The sequence below is a fragment of the Anser brachyrhynchus genome, assembly GCF_964034855.1.
Source record: "Anser brachyrhynchus genome assembly, chromosome: 10".
Lineage (NCBI taxonomy): Eukaryota > Metazoa > Chordata > Aves > Anseriformes > Anatidae > Anser > Anser brachyrhynchus.
In genome coordinates this window covers 18,640,028-18,667,580 of record NC_137705.1, presented here as the reverse complement: position 1 = coordinate 18,667,580, position 27,553 = coordinate 18,640,028, and the positions used below count along the sequence as shown (strand labels likewise).

Here is a 27,553-nt window from a genome sequence, read left to right as displayed (position 1 = left end):
CTTCCCCCCCCCCCCCCCCCCCTTTTTTTTTTCTCTTTTTTTTTTTAATTGATCTCCTGGGAATTATATGTCCATTTAGAGTCAAACTGATGTTACTATTCATAGCATATCAGATATTGCTCTGCTTTGCAGAAATGAAAGCCTGAACTTTTGTTTCGAGGCATTCCTGAGCAGCCTCTCCAAGCTAGCCTATGTTCCCCTCCACGCTCCACTAGATGGTTCAGGCACATGTATTTAAGGAGTGAATAAGGGGTGAATGTGCCAGTTGGTGTTCCCTTTAGTGTCAGTCGTTATTATATGTGACTTTAACTAGTGCTAGCAGCTTAATATGGTTTAGGTTAATGAGCCATTCAGCGAGATCCAGCGTTCCAGTTTGTTGGGTTGATGAATTAATCTCCACTACTTACAGCTCCTTGTTCGCACTGGAAGGCTGCCTGCTCCCAGGACAGGATCAAGTGAGCTGTTCTGTAATGCATGTTGTGGCTTCAGACTGCATCCCCAGAATAGTGTGTACACTCAATACACAGGTACTACTGAAACACACCAGCTCATATCTGTTAACCACAACAAAATTATTCTTGCTCAAACTATATTTCTTTCAAGAAAACTTCTGAAACAGCACAATTTCAAATTCAGTACAGTATTCTTTACAGTGGCTCTCTTCCTTGTTGTCCTCTGCTTCTCTCTCCTTTATTAATTCCATCCCTTTCTCTTGTTTTCTTTTCTACTGGAAAAAAACACAAACCAGAACACAACATCACCAGGAACAAAAATAAAACCCTTAAATACTTCAAATAGAACTGTTTTTGGTCTCTTTTTGTATAAGTTCAGAGAAATTGAATACTGAAAAACTGTTACAGATGTCACAACACAAAAACACCATGGAGGTTCAAATGAGCCATGTATGCTAAAGGGAAGGAAAGTAGAAAACTATCATAGGTGATCAACCTTTTGGGTTGTTCGCAATAAGCTGAAAGATGTGAGAAGTTCTCAAGCTGTACAGAGGAATCTGAGGAGTTAGTAACAGACTTCCAATCAAAATCCTTCCCAGCAGGCTTCCTCTTCTTCAACCTTTCACTTTTTTTCTACTTGCCAAGAACATCCTTCATGATAGCTGATGACAGTTGTCCAGGAAGCAAAACAGACCTAGGTGGAACCATTCAGCATATAGGCACTAAATAGACCCGTTCTGAATGCTTTAGTTAACGGCTTTGATATACTAAGCATGGCAGCAAGCATCCTGCAAATCCCTGTACTGAAAAAAGGCTAAAGAGCTGCCTCAAGCAGAGCTGTTGCTTTCCTTCAAGCACAGGGAACTCATGCTCAAGAAACACAGAGGTACAGTAAGCTTTAACTGGATGCATACAACCACCACAGTCTTTGTTTTCACTGAAAAGCCTTTCTTTTATTTATTTTTAAACCTCCTAGTAACTCCATGTGTTTATACATAATCAAACCTATTCAGCTACTGAGATTCCCTTTTTAGACCTAGCTTAAAACAGAGGCCATATTCACCAGAAGCTTATTCTCCAGAGGTTGGGAGGCAACCTGAATACATTATAGGCATCTGCAAAGGCAACATTACCCAGAAGAATTGCTAGAGTTTCTGGTTTATTCTATTGTGGAACATAGAAAAATCTCTAAAAGATAGAACAAAAAAGAAGCAGTTTTTGTTGTTTTCAATTATATATATACTAAACTGAAACTATCTAGCCTTCACATAGTTTTACTAGGAAAAAAAAAGAAATTATTAAAGCTTCTATTAGAAAGCTTTCTGTATAGCTCTTACCTGTCTCCTTCCGTTGTTACAGAAGAGAAAACAGACGACATCCAAAACAACAGGGCACAGCAAGGTTCAGCTGATCAGAGAGCCAGAAGCCCAGTCCCACAGTACCCAGGGTAAGGCAGCCAGGCTCAGCCAGGAGAACAGATCACCAGGTAAGTTTGTGGTGACAAGACAGGTCAGAGATCAAGCTGGAAAGTGAGCCTACAAGTAAAGATCAACATGTCCATGCCCTGGTGTGAGCGTAGCTATGACTGAATCAGAGACTAGCACTCTAACAAACTACAGCTATTACTGCTAAGTTGAGCTTAAATAGAGCTCCTGGGCCCATGGGCAAAGGATACAGGTGGAGGTTCTAAGTAAGGCTGGCTAGGGCCATTAAGGCTTAAAGGGCCTCAGCATAGAGAAGAGTGTCTCTCTCTGTATGGCTTAGGAAGAACTTATTGTAAATACGTTACTTAAATGAAAATCAAAACGTTACTTTAAATGAAAGCATGATATAATTCCAAAATGAAACTTTCTAATTTGGGAACATTGTGCTTGGGAACAGTAAAAAATGATATTTTCTGTGTAAGATGAAGGAGGATACAGGAAAAAGTGCAACAAAAATTCAGAACATCAGCTAAAGGAAAAAGGATATTTGAAAAATTTGTGTCTGAAACTGGTGTTCAAATCGTAGTGTCCCTTAAGGACTGTAAACTGTGAAAGGATGGGAGCTTTTTTTCAATTTATTTTGTGAGATATTGTTCAAGTTGCCACAAGATGAACTTTAATTGAACTGCTAGTGAGTCTGGAGTATTTTAAGAGATATTGTAATATAGGCTGAACTTTGGATGGGGTCAGAGATAATAGAATGAATGCTGCCTGGGGCAAGGCTCTTCTCATGGCATGAAACAATCATTCTTATGGTTCCTCTTTTTGAGTACAATTTTCTGTTCTTCCATAAAAAGGTTCTCATGAGCACAGTCAGGCTCCGAGTAAAGTCATGAGTCTGAGTAAAGTCACAGAGGGCAGGATTTTGGATTAAGTTAGTGACCTTTGTTCTGTGGGAGCAGGCTGTACATTTCCTGCAAGCTGTCATGGCAATTGCATAGGCAGGTTTCATCAGCCAAAATACTAAAGGCAGCAGGTTATTACTCATGTGTCTGTAGATCAATTGTGCTTTAGTGCTGTCTGGTAGTTGTTTGTTTCTATCTTCATATCATGTGGGGATCATAGAAATCACATAAGAAAGAATTGACTTTGGGAAAAACAATGTATCAGTCATGGCAGCTCAGTTTTGACTTCATCCACACCAAAGGTATTTCTCATTCATATATGCAGCAAATGGAATATAAGATGCTACTTTATCTTTCATGACTATTGAGACAAGTGATGGGATGTTTAACTGTTGGTATCTCCACATGAACGAGTTACCCGGGATCCCTTTACAGTCAGTGGAAGCTTAGTCTAAGTAGTCAATAGAGTCCAGGAGGCAATTCATAATACATTGATTCATGTCTAAAATAGGTTCTGGGAAAACCTGTCCTGAAAAAGACCATCTATTCCTTGCAAAGATAACTTGGTTCACTATCTCATATAGAAACATCCATATTGTAAAATTAAACGAGACACATATTACTTAAACAGTCTGGCTGAATCTATTAATGAATTTATTTCAGTAAAATACTGCCGTAACCAACTGCAAAAGGTGCAGCACCTAAACTCTCAAGACTTTTCTATATAGTGCTAAGATATAAAAGATTTTAGTTTGCTTAAGTAAACTATTAAAAAAAAAAAAAGCTCTAGGACTATTACACTATCTACACATCTATTTAATAAACATTTTAAAATACTGATACTGTGGGAGACAATGCATGTCTCCATTTACAGTGTGGAGACAATTTTCTCCCCAGAATTCAGAAGGCATTCTGATTTTGGATAGTAAGTAGGGAAAAATGTTTAAAAAAATTCTTCAGGACTAGAATGGCCTACTTGGGCATTTCATGTTTTCCAGCTGAATAACAGCCTTGTGAAGTATAAAGTACATGTTTGTAGTGAATGAGAAAAAAAAATGTATATAATATATATATCCAAGTTATAGCTTTCTTTGGAAAATGCATTTTGAATGAGATTAACACATGGAAACAGCTGGAAGCATAAAAACATTCTGAACTGCAGCCTTCACATTCTATCACTGTTTATCAGACTTTATTCCCAAATATGTCCTTCCTATCTTCAGATCAGTGTAAGAATTCGGTAAGCAGGATAACTGTAACTAGAACTGACCATCATAAGATAATTTCATTGCAGTGAACATATTTGATTCTAGGAAAACTGTATTTTTGCTGATCTTTACCAGGAAAGGACAGTTTGCTGTGCTCCGCAATTCAAAGAGATGCTTGAAATTAATGTACAGCAGCAAGATGTCATTAGAGTGATCAGGTTTACACAGCAATAGCAGTGTAATGCCCACCCCTACGTGGCATTAACGGTGAACAAAATAAATGAAGACGGTTACACATAAAACTAAAGAACAGGACATTAAATCAAGGGAAATACATGTTGTTCATCAAACCTTCTCTACACATGGCAATACTTTTCCTTTGACAATGCTAAGTCTCATTACCCTGAGAAGTCAATATACAAAAATGATCCCCTCTGGAAGACTCTCCAGCTGCCCACAGAAATCTTAACTCATTCTTAAAAGAATACTCCACATACCACTTGAAGGATACCATTGCATGCCAAAATAATGAATCTAGAACATATACATGGGAAAATGTTCTAACTTGGATGAGTGCTGTCAAACTGGAGTACACAGATAAATCAGCTGCCAAATACAGCAAAGAGTTCTGGCTGGAGTCCAATATTAAGCAGGAGAAGTGGCATCTGAGAGCTACTCAAATTGTTCTTTTCACACCAGAATAGCAAAGATTCCTGCCTGCTCTCTTGCTGATATTTGCAAGCTCCACAAAATGTTTGTGAAATTAAAAATAAATAAATAAATAAATGCATGCACACACCACCTCTGTTTTATGCAGGTGCACAGATGCTGTTTCATACATACACACACGGGGTCCAGCCAGGAGCTGCTCGTTCTGCTACTATTGCTGTAGCTAGAAGGTCTGAATTAGCATTGATCTGGAATGGGGCATAACTGCTTCTGGCAGCAAGAATGAGACAAATCTTGAAAGCTCAAGGCACAGCCACCACTCTTGTTTGATACAATGTATGTCAGTGCAAAAATCACTGCAATTTACTGGAGAAATAGATTCCTCCCGCCTATTATTTTCTCAGGATTACTTGTGTTTGACACACCAGTTTGCAGTGTGTAATGATAGGAAGATATGATCCTTGCTTTTTTCTCCCTTCTCTTCATTTGCTAAGCTAAAGGTGTAACAGAGGCAGGACTCGGGACATCATCCTAAGGGTGCTCTCTGCATAAAGACTAGACCTTTGGCATGCCCTGCTGAAATGGATGTCCAGGTGAGGCGCTCTGTTTCTCTGAGTTGCTTTTGGTCTCTGACCCACTTTGGACTGCATGCGTACACTTTTGTTTCCTTGAAGAACCACTGTCATATATGGTACTCCACACTGCTGGGACCTGTGCATACTCTTGTGAAATTTCAAATAGAGAAAAAAAATGGTTATCTCATTTCCTTTAGTTCAAATATTTGAGTAAGTCAACATGATTTTGAAGTGGACATAAACCAAAAATCCTCACCCTATCTAGGACCCACTACTTTAGAGGGTTCTGTGTGAATAGATCCCTGTATCTTTACATAGGGATGGATGCAACCTGACTGTGAGTGTAAGGGTGTAGTGTCCTTGGCTATTTAACTCAATCTGAGGAGGGATATCAGTCCATTTCTGCCCTTTACCTTCTATCTTCTACTTTCCTTTGCAGTGCTGAAACCACTTTAAATCCCACTGCAGCACCACAGCTTTTCTAACATGTCAAAGAGAAATGAAAACAGTGCAATCTCCTCTTAGAGAAAGGAATGGGATGCAGCAGAAACTAAAGCATCTTAAGTATACCTTGTATAAGGCACAGCTTAGCTGAGCAACCTAACAGCCACAATACAGGGGGTAGCGCAAAGCTACTCACACGAAGAATAACATAGAAATGACTTACTCTATTCACATCTCAAATTAAATCAGAGTTTATTTTAGTTATTTAGAATATAATTTGAATGTGGTTTTGTTAAGTATTCTTTAAAGGACTGAGAGCTTTTAATATTTTCCCCATGACTGAGAGACAAACTACTTATAAAGCAAGATTTTCCAGTCAGAAAACGTGTGTATATAAATGCAGATACACACAAGCCTGCACACATTTGTATGTATTTATACATACATACGCATACACATTCGTGGAAACATTTGTTAGAAGCATCAAAAATGGATTTGATTACGGAAAATTCTCAACATCTGCTGAAATTATTGAATGTCTGTAACTTCCGTTGCCTTCAAGAGGGAAATAAAGATATTCAGCAGCTGTATGTAGGATGCAGCCCACTGCCACTACTGCATAAAGCTCTAAGAAATGTGCCGATATACAGATCTCACAGCTCCTGCTTAAAGTGGTGAGAAAATCAATTCTAGACCAAAATGGCTAGAGGCAAAAGGATAAGATGAAATGTGACTGACAGAGAGACAGCATCCAGTAATGCTCAGTCAAGTGAAAAGGCAAAAGAACACAGGAATAGTAAAACCTATCCGTTTTTGTTTTAATTGGGAGGGGACATAGCAGGCAGTTTTGGTGCTCTAGGCAGTCCCTGCTACACAAAGCCTATAATTGTTAACCCTGTTCTATTCTGAAGTGAAACATGCAAAACATAGATAGGGCTCTTTATAACTAACACTGTGCTGTAGACAAATTGGACTGTGATTTCCAGTGACATTAGGGTGAAATGAGGTTGCCAAATCATGTCAGAATGAAGCAGTAATGACATATTCTTGTTTTCTGGTGCTGAAATCATTTTAGTCAGTGTCCAGTGCCTCTGCTTCTCATTGCATTTTGCCCCCTGTTTCCCCGTTGTTTGTAGTCTTAAGTATTGCAAATATAAACTACATCTAAAAGTGTGAAAGGCAAGGCTTTTTCCCTCTATCTACTTCATGCTCTGTGAAGGATTGAAAGTCACAGAAAGGAGCAGGAACCTAGGATACTGGCATTATAATCTCAGCTGTACAGCTTGCTTTCCTTTTCCCCTGCTTCAGTTTACCCATCCATGAAACACATTGTCTGTGGCATCCCCTAAGGGCCTATAAGAGATTGGAGGATTTAATGCAGACTAATGTGTTTGGCTGAAATAACTCCATAATTATAAACTATTGTTATTGCAAGAATCAAAGTTGAAGCATTTGAAAACCATGTGAGACAGAATTGGAGATTTTTTATTTTTATTTTTTGTAGCTTTTTTCATTCTTCAGTACTTTCAGCAGTTAGAAGTGACCAAGGAAAAGGGATGACTGACAAGGACTTAATCACTATATGAAAATGTCAAGCTGAAGAAGGAAACATTTGACCCACCCTCCATGGTAGAAAATCTTGTTTTCTTGGGGTGCAGTATGACAGAAGTCCCACACACCCTTATGTCTGACAGTTTACAGTCAAAATATGTTGGTGCTTCAGCTTTTTCTGTTCTTTTGACTTTTTAATTGCATTTGCTTTTGGTGATTTCAGAGGTAATGTGAGGAAGGAAACCTTAGACTCCTGCCTGACAGCAATGAGGTTAGCTCCTTAGTAAACCCGCTCTTTTAAGGGATTGCCTGCTCTTTATGATTCCTGAGCCTTTGGGGCAGCTTCCCTCCCATGCAGATGAGTGCTGCCAGGAAGGCCAGAATATCAGAGGAAAGAATTAGGGAAGCTTAAGCATTAAAGATGTAAGATGGAGAGAGCTGGAAGCAAAGCCAGAACAACTCAGAAGGCAGGCAGCAGCAGTGAAAGCTTTGAAAGTAAGTCATGTTAAATTTACAGTAGGGACAGTGGCCCTTTACATAGGAGTTAGTAAAGGAAATATTTCCTAGGGGTTGATTCTACAAAAACCTTCCTGCGTGTACGTTAATTAAGTGTTCTGAGAATTACCTGATTAGGGCTTCACAACTACACATCTTTTAAAACTTAACACCTAAAAGGCAGTGAGTGACTTAAGAATAGGAAACTCCAAAACAAAATAGAAAGAATTAAAGTTTTCCACAAGAGATCCAATTTCCATGTAACCTTTTGCTTATAGCTGACAACACCAGTCGTTATCAGAGAATCGCAGAATCATTAAGGATGGAAAAGCCCTCCAAGATCATCTGGTCCAACCATCCCCCTACTACCAATGTCACCCAATAAGCCATGTCCCTAAGCACCAGGTCCCACCTTTCCTTGAACAACCCCAGGGACGGTGACTCTACCACTTCCCTGGGCAACCCATTCCAATACCTGACTACTCTTTCTAAGAAATGTCTCCTAAATTCTAACCTAAACTTTTCCTGGTAAAACTTGAGGCCATTCCCTCTAGTCCTATCACTAGTTACCTGTGGGAAGAGGCCGACCCCCAGCTCCCCACACCTTCCTTTCAGGTAGTTGCAGAGAGCAATAAGGTCTCACCTGAGCCTCCTCTTCACCAGACTAAACAACCCCAGTTCCCTCAGCCACTCCTCACAGGACCTGTGTCCCAGGCCCTTCACCAGCTCTTCAGCCCTTCTCTGGCCATGCTCCAGGACCTCCATGTCCTTCTTGTAGTGAGGGGCCCAAAGCTGAACACAGCACTCGAGGTGTGGCCTCACCAGAGCAGGGCACAGGGAGACGATCACCTCCCTGGTGTGCTGGCTGCACTATTCCTGACACAAACCAGGATGCCGTTGGCCTTCTTGGCCACCTGGGCACACTGCTGGCTCATGTTCAGGTGAGCATCAACCAGCACCCCCAGATCATTTTCCTCTGCACAGCTTTCCAGCCACTCTGCCCCAAGTCTGTAGCACTGCACGGGGTTGTTGTAGCCTAAGTGCGGAACCCAGCACTTAGCCGTGTTGAACCTCATCCCATCTCAGCCTCTGCCCATCGACCCATCCTGTCCAGGTCCCTCTGCGGGGCCTTCCTACCCTCTGGCAGATCGACTCTTCCCCCCAACTTGGTGTTGTCTGCAAACTTACTGAGGGTGCACTCAATTCCCTCATCCAAGTCATCAATAAAGATATTAAAGAGGATGGGCCCCAACACCAACCCCTGGGGAACACCACTGGTGACCGGTCACCAGCTGGATTTCACTCTGTTCACCATCAGTCTCTGGGCCCAGCCGTTCAGCCAGTTTTTAACCCAGCAAAGAGTGTACCTGTCCAAGCCATGGGCTGCCAGCTTCTCCAGGAGAATGCTGGGGGAGACCGTGTCAAAGGCCTTGCTGAAGTGTAGGCAGACTACATCAACAGCCTTTCCCTCATCCACCAGGCGGGTCATCTGGTCACAGAAGGAGATGAGGTTGGTCAGGCAGGTCTTGCCTTTCATGAACCCATTCTGACTGGGCCTGATCCCCCAGTGGTCCCACATACACTGTGTGATTGCATTCAGATGACCTGTTCCATCACTTTTCCTTGCACCAAGGCCAGGCTGACAGGCCTGTAGTTCCCTGGATCCTCCTTACGACCCTTCTTATAGATGGGTGTCACATTAGCAAGTCTCCAGTCATCCAGGATCTCTCCAGATGAGCATGACTGCTGATAGATGATGGAAAGTGGCCCAGCAATCACATCCACCAACTCCCTCAGCACCCTTGGGTGGATCCCATCTGGCCCCATAGACTTCCCACAGTCCGGGTGGAGCAGCAGGTCTCTAATTGTTTCCACCTGAACTGTGGGGGGGGTTCTTCTGCTCCCTGTCCCAGACTTCCAGCTCAGGAGGCTGAGTACCCTGAGAATAAGTGGTCTGGCTAGTAAAGACAGATGCAAAGAAGGCGTTAAGAACCTCGGCCTTTTCCGTATCCTCAGTAGTCATGGTCCCCCCTGCGTCCAGTAAAGAATGGAGATTCTCTTTGGCCTTCCTCTTGCTGTTAATATATTTATAAAAACATTTTTTTTAGTCCTTAACTGTAGTGGCCAGGTTGAGCTTGTACTGGGCTTTGGCCTTCCTGATTTTTTCTCTGCATATGCTGGCAAATTCCTTGTACTCTGCCTGACTTGCCTGCCCCTTCTTCCACTGGTCATAAACTCCGTCTCCCAGATACTCAGCAAAAGTTCCCTGTTCAGCCAGCTGGTCTTCCCCGCTGGTTCATCTTACGGCACACGGGGGCAGTCTGCTCCTGCTCCTGTAAGACTTCTTTCTTGAGGAGCATCCAGCCTTCCTGGACCCCTCTGCCCTTTAGGATTAGGATTTAGTGCTTAGTGATATGGTTTAGTGGAGGACTTGTTAGTGTTAGGTCAGAGGTTGGACTAGGTGATCTTGGAGGTGTCTTCCAACCTAGATGATTCTGTGATTCTGTGACTGACTCTCAAGGGACCCTCCCTACCAGTGTCCTGAAGAATTCAAAGACTGCCCTCCAGAAGTCCAGGCCATCTACCAGGATGGCCTTGAACAGTTTTATGATTTGCTTTGCTTCTGCGGTTACTCTGCTAAGAACAGTTTGGTCTACTGTAACGAGGGGGAAGAGCTAGGGGAAGCTAAGTAAGCACCCAAAGGTCCTCATCCAGAAGAAAAATACTTCCTCAAACCCCAGTTAAACCTATGGTCCCTGCTGGGCACTGGAATCTGTGGTATTCCCGGAGAGTGGCTGTTGCCAGCTCAGAGCTCACCCAGCTACGGCACCTCTGTTCATGGGCAGTGCGGGAGCAGCAAAGGCAGGTGTGTGTGAGAGAAGGGGAAAAAGGGGCAGTACCTCGGCCTCAGGCAGGCTGCTGGCTGACAAGCTAGAGGCATTTACTCCTCAGTATGTGTTGTGCCTCCCGAAGAAAGAGTTTCCTTTAGGAAAGCTGGAAAAATAATCAGAGAAGTTTCTGTGCTGCCTTGAGCTCTGGGAAGCAGTTACTCCTTCTGTCTCCAGATTAGACAGAAGAAAGCTCCTTCATCCCATCCTGCTTGGGCATATCATACAAGGACATGTTCTGTCTTAAATAAATAAATAAATAAATAAAAGCTATCACATAGTAATGGAAATACAGAAATACAGTAATTTATGGAAAACACCAAAGCCAGCATAGTGTGCACAGCTTGATATATGATTTTTTTTTCTGTCTGTAGCAAGACAGAATTGTAGAGCGTGCTTGTCCTTAGAGGCCTCCAGTAGTCCTCAGTTTTGTTGCCACAAGCTAGTACTGCTGTGTTCCCTGACTGACACTTTTCCCCAGACTTGTTTGCGTAGCAGTAGTAGAAGCCTGAGAGAAGCTTGCAGGGCCAGAGTGAGCATTTGCAGTTTATTAATGGCCTGAAACATTAGGGCATTTAGAGGAAATCCAGTAAACATTTTTAAAATCAATAGCTAAGGGTAAGTGAAGTTCAAATGGGGAAGGAAATGAATTAATATTGGTGTAGTAAGGCCCTTAAAAACATATATTGGCATTATTTCCAGCAGAGTAATTATTGGCATCAGGCTCTGAGACAGCCTTAGACCACCCCTGAGTCTTGAATCATGCCCACCAAATTTTCTCCTGCCACCTCAGCTGGATGAGGTAGATGCTACTGCTTGCTCTGAACAGTTCTTATCTAAGATGTCTGCATGAGTGGCACTATGCAAATATTAGTTATTGTTCTCCAAACGTTTGTACTTAGAGCAGTAAGGAGAAAGCCCCTGTTGGGGTACAGCCTAATGAGATGTTAATAGAGCAGTGGGTGAATGTAAGTATAAGTGCAGCGGGGTTGTGCTAAGGAGCTCAACTGACAAAAGAACTGTAAAAATGTGGAGCTCTCTGCACTGAACCAAAATCTGAAATAAAATTTTTTGTTCAGTGAGGGAGGACTCATCAAATAGCCATGTTTTCAAATATGTGCCTGCTGTGGAGAGTAGGGTCCTGTTCTCTGTTCTGCAGTTACAGGATTTCATAGTCACAGAGAAAAAGGATGAGGTGAACAAATCCATGGTGTGACTATGAAGGACAGACTGGGGAAGGAGAATAAATTAGAATATTATGTGACTTTTTAAAGCAGCAGCCTGTCACTTCATTTAATGCAGAATGAACTGAAATGCACAGCAATGTGAAAGAGTAGAAGTTACCCTAGTAAAATGAAATAACATTAAAAAAAAAAAAAAAGACAGGCCTCGACTGACAAGCTTGCTTCTATACAACTGCTGTGCTGTTTGGACATCAAATTTTACAAGCTCCATCAAAACATGAGCAAATTGGGTAACTGTGTATACACACCGTCATTTTGACACAGCTCCCCTACCACTTTCATACCCCTACCCAGTCATGCTAGAGGTTGCAACAGGGAGCACAGACTAGGTGCATAAGTGAGAGTGTAGCTTCATCTTTGAGAGCTGTTAGGCTCATATGGGGGACTTATAATAAAAAGGGAACTGCTCTAACCATTTCTTCAGGGTTCAGCTTTTATCATGTGGTACAACTACCTCGGAGGCAGCTTACAATTTGGGCCAAATGACACCTGTATTCTTCGACACTTTTACTGTAAAGGGGTATCAAATGCTACAGCATTACAGTCACAATGTCTGCCTCGCCGTTAGATTCCACGGGCCACCAAATAAATTTCCAGAGTGGACTCACCTGATGGGAGTGCAATGGAGATGTTAGCATTTAATTGTGCTTCCTGCAGAGCAAAGCTTAGTGAGTTCCCAGTGAAGGTGACAGACAGCAAGAGGCAGGGAAGGGCAGAGGTCACCCTTCCTGGGTAGCTGACTTCTTTTTCTCCTGAGGAAACATCTGCGGTGGTGGGTCTACATGGGGCATGCACAGCTGTAGTCTCAGCAAGGACAAATGTCTGGAAGAGAAAACAAATACAGAATAAAGCTGGATAAAAATGCGACTGACACCACATGAAGCTAATCAACCTCTGCAGCTGTTGTGGCTTGGAAGGCAACCAAATAAAAAGCTTTTAGGATATTTTACTTTTGGCTTGTTCCTCCTCTAACACCAACCTGCTTCTGAAAGGAGGTCCCTACTTTTTGCCAGTCACAAGGAAAAAAATAGGTCCATGAGTGTATGTGCAAAGAAGGTATCCAATTTACATGCAAAATTGATGTAATTGCAAATGCAGATTGAATTCTTGCTGCTGAAGGTGGCTGAATTTAATCATGTATATACACGTATAAATATGTGTCATTTTGGCAAAATCTATGCAGTGCCAGTGCCTAGTCTGACCTTTTGAATATATCAAGAGCCCTCTTGTCCTAACTATCCCTTTCCCATGTCAATGGCAACCCACGGCAGACCTACATACATACCAATACCCACACTAAATATCCTTATGTGCTTTGCTACCCAGAATTGGACCAAAGATCCCTTTAATCCTGTGTCTATTTAGGACAGACACCTAAAATCAGTTTGGTGGATACTGAACCGAAGGGTGCCTGAAACCAGTTCATTCCACAGGCACTCAGCAACTTTTCTCTATGAATTTGTCAAGTCCTTTTGTGAACCCAAAAGGAGACGTGCCCAGCTGCTCAGAGCTCCACAGCAGCAAACACCACTGCAGAGCTCTGTGTTGTAGGGAAAAGGTCTTTGGATTTTCTAAGGAGGGCACCCATCTTATGTCCCAATTGACATTTCCCAGTCTTCTGTGTTACTCAGCAACGTCATGCAATCTGTAAAGCCGTTTTAGCAATTCCAGCCTAATCTAATTTACCAGTGACTTTTCTATGAACACTTCAGTTTGAGATTACTCCTTAGACAAGGAATTTCCCTACAAACCTTGCAAGGGAAGACTTGAGTCTGAGAACCTCTGAAAGCACCTCTGTAGTGAACAACAGTGAACAGGGGCCTTTAGCTTTTCTGTAGTATTCCGTTGCTTTACGTTTAACCATTAGCCATAGTAGGAATTACTTGCTAGCCACAACCAAATAAATACAAAAAGACTCATGCTCCATCAGACAGATAAAACAATTCCCATACTCTCCATCAGTCAGTGGAATGAGTTTGGGAATAAGCTGCTTACTCCCAAGGATCCACATAGACCTCTTTTTCAACTTCCATACTAGGCAATACTTATTCTGTTTCTGAAACAGCTCCTGAAACACATTGTGCAAAGTGTAAGTATAGGGAACCATAAAACTTCACAGTGACCTTCAGGTTCTGCATGATAAATCTCCTGAGAGAGTAGGGTTCCTGTCAAGAGATACAACACAAAATAGCAATGCACAGTAAGGATGCCTTTAGACAGGGTCACAACAGAGTGTAAATTTATGTTTTTAACTGTTCTGTTTTTCTTCTTTTCTCTTTAAAGTGGATGTACAGAAAAATTATTAGGCAATGCAAGAAAGCCCAGGGTTTTTCCTCCACCACAGTACAGCACATTATCTTCACCACCAAGGTCCTTTGCAGTGCTATTCCTCCTCCCCTCACTCCTCCAAGGCCTTTTGACATACAGCCCAAAGTGAGGATTGCCCATGGTGGCAAAGTGACAGCCTGGTGTGTGCTGGACTCTGCAAGAGACCAATGTGTACACTCCTGTGGTTTGCGAAGCATCCCTGACTCAGTCCCTGCTGCCTGCCCGTTCCAGGTGTGGCACAACTCTCCATCTGGCACTGCTCCACCTGGAGCAACCGGGCAAGGATGGACCTTGAACACACATTGGCAAAGAGGGAAAGAATATGTAGCCAGTGCATTCTTCACAAAGGAATGCAACAATTCCCGAGCAGCACTGTAGCACTCATCTGAACTTTCCTAGATATTTTCTTAGTCTCACTTTCCTAGTCTTCCAAAGGAGATGCTTCTCCTTTCTGTCTCCTCCCTCCCCAAATTTTAGGAAAAAAAAATGATGCAATTAAGAGCTACTATTTGTGAAATGATAGTTGTAAAACCACAAATCCCTTATAAAACATAAGGAAAAACACCCATTACTTTATGGGCTTGGGTCTGGAGTTATTTTGTTCCTGAAGGCTGAGGATGGAGTTGAATTCAAAACAGAATTGGTACAAAATAGCCGATTTTGCCTCGTGTTTGCACCTATCTAATTTGAAGAGTTCCTTAGAAACTAGAAATCATGCACCAAGGACGTATTAGAAAGTCGTCTCATCTCATCATGAATCATGCTCTTCCCAGTATCCTAGCTGGAATTATTGCTACTCTGCAAAAATATTTACAGAACTTCTTTACTATGGTAAAATATATATATATACACACATATATATATGTATATATATATTTTATCTTCATGTTCTGGGCTCACACACTGCTCAGTAGATTTTACTGAACAGACGAGACCAGCTCATGTAGGCTGTAACACTGCAGCTTAGCATCAGAGGCAGTATAAATGAATGTATTATGAATGAAGGTGCATCAACACTTCTGAAAAATAGGAACAGGTCTCTGCAGAAGCATCTTCATGTAACTTAAAATAGCAGAACACAATCAGTTAGCCTCTTATGTTTTATGAACAATAGTTCTTAAATTGTAGAGCTGTTTGTTCTAGCTCTAGGCTTTGCTAATGAGCCCATCTGTGATGTGTGACACATGCAGTTTTGCACTAGTGTTTCCACATTACTGTGGAGTTTTATAAGTACATAGTAGAAAGCCGTAGAGAGGCCATACAAAAACTTTCTTCTGTTTGCAGACCCGTCGCTGTGAAACACAGTTCTGAGTGTGGCTCAGTGTAAGACTAGACAGATTAGACACATGGGTGAACTACTAAATTTTCAGAATTGAGGCTGTGGATTTTGGCTGAGACAGTTGCACAGTGGGAGGTTAACAGGAGTAAGACTGCAAGAGTAAGTAAGTGAACCTGCAGTCAGCTCTGGCCAGAAATGCCCTGCAAACCCACTGGGGCTCTGGAAGATGCAGCCAGCAGGCTGCACGGGCTGGTTAGCAGGATAATACTGAGCAGTATCCATTAGTACTTGACAATTCACAGCCTCCATGGAGGAGAGATGGGACTTCAGGCTCTTGGATTACCAGCTGAGCACTCCACTTACTTTTTAACATACAAAAATGAGGAAAAGAGTCTATTTACTACAAAGACAAGAAAGAGAGTCTATTTGCTACCAATCATGTTTATTGACTGACAACTATATAAAATGAAAATCAAAATTTAATTCACTAGAGGAGCACAAGTGCACACTTTTAATGCAAGAATAACGCTAGTATAAATCAAACTTAAATTTGAACCATGCTATTACTTGAAAATAACTGTCCAACATCTATTTGATCTACAGTCAAGAAGCAGAAAAAAAAAACATGCCTCTGAGAAATAAGGTCATTTCTAATTATTTTCTTGTAAAAGTATATTTCATTGCTGTGCAAGCAGCTTGTTTGATAAAGCAAAGAAATGGAACTACTCAGAGCTCATTTATTTTGGACTCCAGTAATATTTTGCTAAAATTATGGTAGCTTTCATTTTTCAGACTACCTGCATAGTCTCTTGAGTTAAACACTTATTAGTATGAAAAACTGTCCAGAAAACATTAAACAATGCTTCTGAATACAAATTATTACATGAATATGTAAATCATGCCTGAATGTGACATTTGGGTTGTCTGTGAAACACTGATAGACTAAAAACATTAAACTCAATCAAAGATGAGGACAATTTAATTTAGTACTTTCCTAGTGTTGAAGATGAAGCTCTGGGTGTTAATGGCTGTGTAATATGCTTCAATTCATAGTTAAAACAAAACATCCATAACTCACCATAAGCATAAATATGGGCAAAGTGTTGAAAAGAAAAAAGTATTCGAGATCAAGGCAAAGAGCAGATCTGCATGAGCTTGGCACGTTCATCTCCAACAGTAACCAAATAAATTAGCTTTGCCTTTTGTGTCTTAGGCTGCTCTGCTATGGTTGTTGGTGCTGAAATCTGCCCAGCAGCTGCTGAGGCCTCCAGAACATGCAGTGATTCTGCATGAGACTGCCCAAGTCAAAGCCCTTCTCTCCCAAACTTCTGCTCCTTACCTAGGCAGAAACTCCTCTCCTGGTGTACCTACCCTGCCTTTTGTGAGGAGGGAGTCCAACGCGCCACTTCTGCGCGGAGCCACAGGATGCCAGAAGTAACTTACACCTAAAAGCGGTGCAATTGCATTAGCACAGTACAGGGCTGGAGCTAATAAGCCTGACGCTTGGCAAGTCTAATGAGCTTGGCTTGACGCCATGCTAACAGCAGCAACTCAGACTCCAGTTACATCAGAGTGTTTGCGTCTGCCTCCAAGCCTGCCTTGCCTGTGTTGGCAAGCTCTGCCTTAGGTGGTTCAGGAAAGACAGGCTCTTGTAGCTGCTTTGGGCTCCAAAATATATTCAATGCCAGAGCTTGTAGGAGTTTGTAATCAGCACTGTATCCACTGCTGCTGTCTTCCCACCTACTTCTGGCAATTATAATAAAGCAATTTGCAAAGTACAGGGTAGCAGTAAGGTGGTCATCACACACAGCACTATAATGCTGCAATCAGAAAGAGGAAAACTATCACTTCTGGCAGGGGGCAACCAGCCCTCCAGATTAGGACTATCAGTTTGCTCTGTTGGTTTGGAGATGAGGAAAAGGTTTTTTTTTTCCTGAAGCTGGACATCAGCTGCTTCAGAGAGCTAAACGAATGTGTTCTCCCAGGATGAACTCTTAGGAACGCAGATGTAGTCGGTGGTTAGACCGATGGATTATGGCCTGTGAGGCAAACTGACTTCAGAAAAAAACCACACGTTGAACTGCATTTTTATTTGTTTTTCAAAAATGAATGGACCAGAACTAAGTGTAGTGTCCAGATCTCCCTCAAGCTCAGCATCTCAGCATCTCTCTTATATGTGTTTTATTGACCAATATAGTCCTGGAGGAACCAATTTTCAGGGCTTTCACATGCACAGAATCACTTTGAAAGTATCAAAAATGACATTTTCCTAGTCGAGTCTCATTAAACTCTAAGACAAACTCTTAACTTGGTTTTGGCAGATTATTTCTGTGCCCAAAGGCATTTGTATCTCAATTTGCCACTAGCAATGTAATTCTCTAATTCTCCTCATCTTGGGAATCACTACCGAGACACAGCAAGTTACAGATACATTTGCCGGAATTGACAGGAAGGAAGGAAGGCCACATGAGCAAAGAAATGTCCATCCAAGCTGAAACCTGCTCTGTGTAGAACATTCGCTCAGGAGGTATCTATTTAAACTGGATTATACTCCTTCCTAAAACAAATTAAAGCAAATTCAGAAAACTCTTACCCTCAAGTGTGTCCACAGATGGCCCTAGCCTTGTGTCATCACGATGGAGCTAAAATACAGCAGCAGATACACTGAACAACATTAAGAAACCAGGTTTGTTTTTCCTCATCTGTGGCTACTGTGAAGTTAAAAACCATGATCACCACACTTAGCTTCACATTCTGTCACTGGGTGACTGCATCTGTAAGTGAGAACTGAAGACTAAATGATTTTATTTTTTTATTTCTTGGCATTTTCTGCAGCTATTTGTCTCTGAAAAAACACTGGCATCACATTATCATAACTTGTACCAGTGCATGCAGAAGGCATAGCACAACAACGAAACAGGCCCAATAAGGTACATACAGCTGCTGTTGGGTTAGTACATCGCGCTGATACACAAGTCACAAACAAACAGTCTTTCCAAAGACCTGAAACATGATACTGGCTGCTAATGGGAAAGTGTGGTAGACAGTTTTCCTCATCATTAGTTTTCCACATTGGTGTTTGACAGGTAGAAAATGAAAATTCAATATACCAATCAAATCTTTCTTCTGAACATGTCAATTTATACTAGAATAACACTTTCTGGGAATGAAATCAGAGCCCACTACCTTTTTACACTCAGTATTTTGAGCTTGAATTTCAGACCAAGTGAGCACTTTTACCCCTCATGCCGTGAGGGTGCTTTGGTGTTAAACTGGAAGCACATGCATGTTCAGATTTCTGTCACCTCTTTGGTTTGGTTGTTATTACAAATTCTTTTATGTTTCTATTACGTTATCTGTTTTACAAAGGACAAATTTCAGATACTTTAAGCAAAAAGATACGAAAGGTAACAGTGCTGGTTCCCTTCTCTAAAACACACCACTTGTACTTCAGAGAGAACTAGAACTTCAGCAGCAAACAGCCAGAACTTGAAAGTTAGATTAACAGTAAGGTATTCTTATTCAAACATAATCAAATAACTCTCCATGTGATCAGAACATATAAACTGCACACCATATTTATTTAGATAGAAGTGAATCCCAATATTTAGGTGGTGAAATAAAGTCAGTGTAATATTTGGGCCAAAGGATTTCTAAAAACAAATGTGCTCAACCTTCTGACACCTTCCACAAGGGACTGCTATCTCACCTCTTGCTCTAGTACCTAATGGAACTTGAGAGGTAATGAAGCCCACTGCAGTCTGGTAATTTCCTGGATGTAACGGCTCAAAGCTAGGACAGATAAGTATAAGCCAATGTGTAATACAGCAAGATGTCTGAGAAGAAGTTACTACGTATACATGATGTGAGAGAACAGGAATATATTTCCTCTTTAGCCTCAGTACCTGAATACTTTCTTCTCAAAACTCCATGATGTCTTTTCACACTGTCATGTCCCATTATGCATCTCATTCATTAATTCTTTGAGATAATGGTGGCATTTTTCTGTTCTTTTTTCTTATATTTTCCTTTGTTTTGTTTAAAAGCTCAGCACAGACAGGACATTGGAAATTAATATAGAAGAAAACACTTTTCTCAGCAGGCCTCAGTTGTATGGCAGTTTTAGAAAAAAATATAATACAAGGGCCTTAAAAACAAAATGAAAATGGATATTTTTCTAGTCGCTAAGTTAGAGTTTTCCTTTTGCATTCATTTAAATGTAAGTAGGAAAAGACTTCATATGCGTTGTTCAGTCTAGATGACTGGAAAACTTAGCTTAAAAAAAAGCTTATTGCTTTAAAATTGCATTGCAGGTATAGCTGATTAGTATATTTTATTCAGTATACTTTCTGTTGATTTAGTCAAGCTGTTTGGCATCCTGCTTTTGATCCTATAAGTGTTGCAGAATAGCTCAAGCTGTCATCCAAATGAAAAACACATCGATTATGTTTGTGAGCAAACCCTTCCCTCAAGCAGCAGTATAGAGACAAACCAAAAGCAGAAAAAAAATCTAGGAGAGTTGCTGAAGCATAACGATAGCCAAAAGAAAGCTCCCTATCTTTGCTGGAACCTCATGCATTCTAGAAATAGTCAACTCAAGAGATTTTGTTCTCTTATCTACAACAGACTGTCAACAAGCAAAATACATGCTAAGTCTGCTATCTGGCAGAAGAAGACTAACCTTGATTTTTTGGAAAAGACTGAGACACCAAGTGTAAAAATCTCTTAAGATTTTGAAACAGCCAAGATGCTCATGTAGCCATACAATTTTCTTTTGATCTAGCACCAAAGACAAAATATATTTCAGTAGTGAATTCCAGAGAAGTAGCTTTGCCCATTGCTAGATCATTCACAGTTCGAATAATATCAATGGCCAAGGGATTTGAGCACTAGCGGAGTGTGAGTATCAAGAAGGTAGTACAGGAATGAACCTAGGGACATTTTGGTGCTCAAACTCACACCAGATTTGACAGAAGCACTTTGCCCTTCATATCTCTTAAGACTACACTTGCAGATTTTGTCTGCTTTTTCCTCAATAAAATAATCTTTTGAATGGTGGTTCAGCTGGACAAGGCTCTGCTCTCATAATGGCAGCGTAAGCCTAATGCTTTTCATCGAAGCATAGAGCCGTAGAATCATTTAGGTTGGAAAAGAACTCCCAGATCATCAAGCCCAACCATTAAACAGTTTCCATTCACTTTGTAACAGTTCCTTTGCTTTACACTAGCACAGCATTAAAGCAAGGCTACAACATGAGGTATCAAACGTGGTACTCTTCTACAATAGAGCATTACAGATATTTATGTAGTTCAAAACCTATTCAAGATGTTGGTATGACGTTCTACAGTAAACTGGTAGGTAATTTAAAGAATGAAGTCTGGCAGCTGAAATCATGCACCAGGACTAAAAATTCTCTAAAAAAGTGAGAGAATTTAATCAAAAGCTATGTGAGAAGTTTGTCTGAACTGGGGTACATGCTTCTCATTTTTCCATGCCTAAGGCAGTGCACTAAGGTAAAAAGGAAAAGCATGTTACTTACAGAGTATCTACTGGTGTGTTTTTATAAGAGACTATTCTACTCCAACACATGTTTCAGAAATTTCTCAAACGTAGTTCCTCTATAACTGTATAGAAACTATTGAAACATGGGAGAGAGTTATAGCTCTGAGGGTTTTTTGTGTGTGTGTTTTCTTGTTAATCACACTGGCATTTGTTGAAGAATGAATTCCAAATAACAAGGAATGATTTCAGATCAATACAGTTGACGGAGAAAAAAAAAGAACGGAATGCAGAAACCACTTTGCAAGCACAATCTGAGCAAACAGTCCCAAACTCCTGTAACTGTAGTTTTTGTAGTTTTATTCCCTTGTACACTTTCCACTCTGTTGGAAATATGTAGTTTGGTTATACTTGAGGGAAGATAGCGGAAGGACAGGATATATACAATTTTTCGTTTTAAAACCTTCAAAAAATTACAAATGGGTTATCTGCATCAGCTGGATAATGCTTAGAAAAAAATGACTTTTTCAAATCTTAAGTTTAAAAGAAATAGTTAAATAAAATAGTTCATAAAGGTGACCAAAGATGGTAGCTTAATAATTTCGTAGGGATATTTCTATAATGTAATATTGAGACATTTTACAGCAACAAACTCTCGAGGAGAGTTTAGTTTCATTTGCAATCATGCTGAGTTGCTATCTCAGGAGAGACAATGCCTTGTATGTTTAGGTTAGGTCTTCTCCTAATAAAAGTGAAAATTAAAACCAAAAGCCCACCACAGCAGAAAGGTTTTAATATCATTATTAGATACAAATCCAAGTGAATTAATTTCTTTTTATAGGGTTGTTTCAGAATTATTTAAAAAGAGGATGGCCTTATAAAAATTTTCAATTAAGCGAAAGCATGACAAAGAAGAATGGAAAGATGGAAAGCAGATTTTGCTGAGTTCTGCGAAAAGAAGGGGCAGGAGGTACATACCTTCAACAAAGCTATAAAAGCAAAGAGGAATTGCTATTATGCTGCAGTCTAGGTTGAAGTTACAAGGCATAAAGCCACAAAAGAGTATGGGTCACATACAGACATGAGAAATAGTGTTTTAAGTGATTACCCTAGACAGCTGCTGAACAACTACAACCCTTTAAAGTCTCTGAAAGATTGGAATACACTACTCACTGTCATGATAAGAAACAGCAAAATGCTAAATTATCTCCAGAAGATAACATATCAAAAACAACAAATGAATATAAAATAGGCTATGCTGGGTCTGAATACAATACTGCAAAGCCCGATGTCCGCAACTTTTCTGATTATACCATGGAAAATTTGCCTTGAAAATGCCTCTGGCTGCAGAAAATTCATTAGAGTTTCTCCTTCAAAAACAGAGGTTCAGTCCCTACATACATACAAATGGAAGAAGAGAGAGAGAATAACTCACATTAATGTTTATAGACTTAGAAAAATAAGCAAAAAAAAATTTAAGAGGCACTCAGTGAATGGGCTTAGAATCATGGAGTCATCCAGGTTGGAAAAGACCTTCAAGATCACCAAGTTCCATCACTAAACCATGTTCCTTAGTGACATGCTTACACATCTCTTAAACATCACAGAGGATGGGGACTACAGCACTTCCCCCATAGGCAGCCTGTTGCAATACCTAACCACCCCTTCCACAAAGAAACTCTTCCTAAAATTCAATCTAAACCTCCCCCGGTGCAACTTGAGACTGTTTCCTCATGTTCTATTACTTGTCACCTCAGAAGAGAGAGCAAACCCCTCCTCACTGCAGCCTCCTTTCAGGTAGTCAGGTAGTTGTAGAGTGATGAGGTCTCCCCACAGCTTCCTCTTCTGCAGGCCAAGCAACCCCAGTTCCACCTCAGTCGCTCCTCATAACAATTGTTTTTCTAATCCCTTCACCAGCTCCGCTGCTCTTTTCCACTCACACTCAAGCAACTCAATATCTTTCTTGTAGTGAGGGACACAAACCTGTTGAGTACAGAGGGACAATCACTTCCCTAGCCCTGCTGGCCACACTATTACTGATGCAGGCCAGGACGCCATTGGCTTTCTTGGCCACCTGGGCAGACTGATGGCTCACGTTCAGCCGGCTGTCAACCAGCACTCCCAGGTCCTGTTCTGCTGGGCAGATTTCTAGCCACCCTTCCCCAAGCACATACCACTTTATGGGGTTGTTATGACTCAAGTGCAGCACCCAGCACTTACCCTTGCTGAATGCCTTACAATTGGACGTGGCCCATCGATCCAGCCTTTCCAGACTCTTCTGCAAAGTGTCCTACCCTCAACCAGATCAACAGTCCTGCCTAGCTTGGTATTGTCTGCTCACGTACTGAGGGTGCACTCAACCCCCTCATCTAGATCATTGATAAAAGTGTTAAGCGAAATGGGCCCCAGTAGTGACCCCTGAGGAACACCACCGGTAACCAGCCCCAACTGGACTGAACTCTATTCATCATGTTGCCTTGAGCCAGGCCACCCAGCCAGTTCTTCACTCAGTCAACTGCACACCTGTCTAAGCCATGAGCAGCCATTTTCTCCAGGAGAATTCCATGGGAGATGATGTCAAATGCTTTACTGAAATCCAGGCAAACAACATCCACAGCCTCTCTCACTAAGAAGGTCACCTTGTCATAAAAGGAGATAAGGTTAATCAGGAAAGACTGGCCTTTAATAAATCCATACTGACTGCATCTGATCACTGGATTGTCTTGTATGTGCCATGCGATGACATTCAAAATGATCTGCTCCATAACATTCCCTGGTACCAAGGTCAAACTGACAGTCCTCTAATTCCCTGGATCCTCCTTCCTGCCCTTCTTGTAGATTGGAGTCATGTTCACCAACCTCCAATCAACTGGGACCTCCCCGGTTAGCCAGGACCACTGCTAAATTATTGAAAGTGGTTTAGTGAGCACTTCCACCAGCTCCTTCAGTGCCTTTGGATGAATCCCATCTGGCCACATAGACTTCTGAATGCTCAGATGATGTAGTAGGTCACTTCTAGTTTCCCATTGCATTGTAGGAACTTCATCTTTCTCCCTATCAGTCTTCCAATTCAGGGGGCTGGGTACCCTGAGAACAGCTGACCTTCCTAATAAAGATTGAGGCAAAGGCATTAAGCCTTATCCTCATCTTTCGTCACTGTTTCCTCCCACATCCAGTGAAGGATGGAGAATCTCCTTAACCTTCCTTCTGATTTTACTGGTGCTTCTCTTGCATTCAGGGAAACAAATCAAGAACTGTTTTTCTTTCAGTTACCCATTAGCTGCACCATACTGCTCTGGAGTGGCTCCTCCACTCTGAAATACATTCCTTTTCTAATAAGCCTGAGAGTGTATCCACAGCTCTCTGCCAATCCATTAATGTCAGCTTCAGATGTTGAATTGCCAATGGTACTGTATCCAGTTTTACTAGCATCATGTAGATAATTAACATCCAGGCTTGGAAGGGATCTAGATTTTTTCCCAACACAGGCTCTTTTGAGCACAATTTAAGAGAACATGCATTTAAACCTGCTGTATATTAACTCCTAAGCATCCCACAATCGATTTCATGAATTCAGTGCATCTTCTAGGGGATGATATATCCCATACAAAGTAATATCCTTCAATTGCCAAGGATAAAAAGATTTTGAAATGATGATTAATTAGCACATTGAACATACATCTGGGAAGTAAGATCAAGTAAGCTACAGAACTTGCATAAAGAATTTTCTCAGTGCAAGTTTCCTCTAAGCTTTACAAAAATCTCCCACCAATGAATTCATAGGAATTCAATCAGGGCCTTCCATTCTACTGATCAATAACTCCTGATAATGGTATATCCCTTTTAAGCTTGTTGATATAAACAAAGAACAGACCACATTAGCAGTCTGCTAGCATTTTCACTGTCAGAGAAGCATCTCTTTTGATGGTACCTAGCCTAGAATAATTCAAACTCAAAAAATTATTTGACTTCTACTGAAATGTCAATGTACAAATGGTTAGGAAATCAATTAAATTTGTTTACTTGCATCTAGTAACTGGTCACAAGTTCAGGAAGCTCATTCAGAGAGCTCTTTCAGACAAAAGGTTATGTCAGGATGGAGAAAAGTTCCTCTTTTAGACTCAACAGAAGAGAAGCAGATACACAAGCAGACTGAGAAGCACAACACAATCCTCTGTCCTTCAGACAGGCTCGGTCAAAGAAAACAGGCTCTAGAAACAGCGGTTAAAAGTTAAGAGCATCACTTAGCAGCCCTTTTGTTGTGCAGGAGGGTCTTTCATTTCAGTCACAATAGTCTCTTTCTTGTGCATATAGAATATATATATATATTTTTTTGCATGTTTGGATTTATTTGCTCCACATACTGTAATTCTTAATTTCAAGGCAGCTTGCTGAAAATGATGCAAAAGATACATGTATGAGTCAGGTGTTTGAAGGTTGAAGGTAAATTTTTCTTTTGACCCCTGGTCTTTCCCATAATTTACATCCTAAAATCCTAGTTTTAGGTTTGTGGAATCAGAAAAGAGTTTTGTAAACTTAAAATAAGGATAAAACTCGATTCAGAAAATCTTTACGCTTTGTATTTAATATTCTAGCCAGCTTAGACTGTCTGTACAATGGAGGGAGGATGCAGATTTTTAAAATTAATTTTTGTATTTTCCTATTTGTGAGTTATATTGCATGATATTTTTAGCTATAGCAGTATTCAAAACAAGAAATACTCCTACTTTCAGAGTTAATTTTCCTCTGACTCTGACACTTGGAGGAATTACATACCAGACATGACCGAGGGCACAACTTCCCTGTATCGATTCAATTCCAGAGATTACATTGTTGATGACTAGGTGACACCACGGAGGACAAGAGCAACATGTAGACCCATAAAAGTCTGCCCCTTTGCTCCAATGCATAAACTATGTTATAAACCACAGCCACTTGTAATCAACCGAAACAATATTAAGTAGAGTTTATGTGGTTGCTTTCATCTGTGATATTTTGGAAAGCCTTACGGAATATTACCTTCTCAAATAAAATGTGCATCACAGATATTGATGTTTAATATGTATGTAGTACACACAGTATATTCTTTTTACTAGTCTGGAAATCTGAGTTAGAAAATATTCATATAAGCACTGTAAGTAGATGAAAAGTCAAATCAGTGGAATTCACATAGCAGATATTCAAAAACTTTTGAATTCACTAGCACAGTACTTACTTACCCACAGCACTTACTCATCTCAATTTAATCTCTGTGTAGGAATAACAGCAAAGAAGAGAATAATTCTAGCTTTGAATATGGACATATAAAGTTGTTACGTTACTAGATAATGGTATGTTAATACATAAGGCATTTGGGGATTGTTTATGTGGTGAAATGAACATAAGGTCCATTGTCCTTTCTTTCTGCCTTTCGCATATTCATTTGAATTATTTCTGATATTTTGCTGCATGCTTCAAAATCCTTTGAAAGGAAGAACATTGTTAGTATATGCCAGATAATAATAGAATCACAAGCAACAGTTAGTGAAGGGGATGCGGGTGGGCAGGAATAAAAAAAATCCATTGTCTAGTTATTAAATCTATTCGCTAGACTTGGGAAGATGTCAGAATACTTAAACAACCTTCATCCTAATGGCAGTGCTATAATTAGAAAGCTGCTATATGTATTGGAGAGAGAAGACGATAAAATGAGAATCACAGATGTTAGTGGTAGAGAGGCCCATTTATGCCACCCAAATCCTTCTTCCTACTGCTCCCCAGCAGGGCTTCACAACTGCCTAGACAGGAGCAGCTGCATAATGGACAGAAAGAATTCAGATACAGACCTAAAAAGGACATATTGCAGTGAACTTAAATGGAGCTCAACCTGTTTCAAAGAGAAAGTCAGGAGGGAGCCGAGCATTGCATTAGGTTTCACATAAGTAGAAATAGTTCCTCAGACAGCAATGAAGTTTCTTCTGCCCTGCCATTGAGGTGAGCTTCTCCCAGCAAAGAGATAAACAAAGATAAGATTAAGCACTAGAAATCGATTTATCAGCGATCTCGATCTATCAGCGATCTGATTAATTCCCAAGCCTTACTAGACTTCATGGTATATCATGAACTTTGCATTTATGGTATAATTCCTAAAGCTCCGCTACCGAAGCTAAGTGATTACATGGGAATTTCAGCTTTCATTAAAGACTTGAAATGAATTTCTAACCACAGTAATTGCAATTAAAGAAGTTTGAAAGCATGGTCTTTAAAAGTCGCAGCCCTAACAAGTCAAGTAATATTTTGAAAATTATTAGAATCTAACTTCCAAGATGTGGATGTTGGAGACTGCCTAGTACAGGATTTTGAAATTGAAGTACTGATGTTCTTTCGTGTTATAACCCAGAGACCTATTTTTGCTTTATGGTTAAATTTCAATTTAAATTACAGAATAACAATTACTTAATTTATTCTCATTTTGAAAACAGATTTGTGCTTATAAGCCTATTCATGGTATTTCAAAAAGAAGTTAAAGCTAAGTAAAAAAATCAAAGAAACTTTTTAAGTTATAGATTATTGTGATGATCAATGCAGTGTTTCCGAGTAGCTGAACAGAACG

General features: G+C 40.6%; 1 protein-coding gene across 8 annotated transcripts in view; it reads right to left on the bottom strand.

Moving 5' to 3' along the window:
• Positions 1-572: 572 nt before the first annotated feature.
• SLC6A11 (solute carrier family 6 member 11) overlaps positions 573-27,553 on the bottom strand; it is a 156,204-nt gene continuing 129,223 nt past the window's right edge. For all 8 annotated transcript variants that reach the window (XM_080606744.1, XM_080606747.1, XM_080606741.1 and 5 more), the window contains 2 exons: positions 12,464-12,677; positions 573-724 (listed from right to left, as the gene is read on the bottom strand). The gene's annotated coding sequence lies outside the window, so the exon portion shown is untranslated. The remainder of the gene's footprint in view (positions 725-12,463; positions 12,678-27,553) is intronic.